Here is a 404-nt window from a genome sequence, read left to right on the forward strand (position 1 = left end):
TCACTACTGAACACGAAAACTCAGAGTCACATTGTTTTAGAAGCATGAGAGCTTGAAAGATATATAACATAATGGCTACAATAATGTTATGATCTACTAGCATATATCTATTTTTCTTTCATTTTATGAATATATTGAAAACAAACACATTTAACAAAACATGGAAGGGGAATTAAATAACATTTAAAAACTGATATTTATTCTTTAGCAACAAAAAGGAAAAAAAATCCATATAAAACTTGTTATTATTTCTGACAAAATACAAGAATGTCTACTATTTCAGGAAATTCCCTTTTCAAGAAAAACTTATCTAAGGATGGCAATTTTTTTTTCTAAGAGAAACCTACTTGTACATAGCTACTGTAGTCTTTTCATAAGCTTAATAAAAGGTAAATTCCCATGTG

Source organism: Penaeus monodon, chromosome 34 (assembly GCF_015228065.2).
Source record: "Penaeus monodon isolate SGIC_2016 chromosome 34, NSTDA_Pmon_1, whole genome shotgun sequence".
In the NCBI taxonomy this organism is placed as follows: Eukaryota; Metazoa; Arthropoda; class Malacostraca; order Decapoda; family Penaeidae; genus Penaeus; species Penaeus monodon.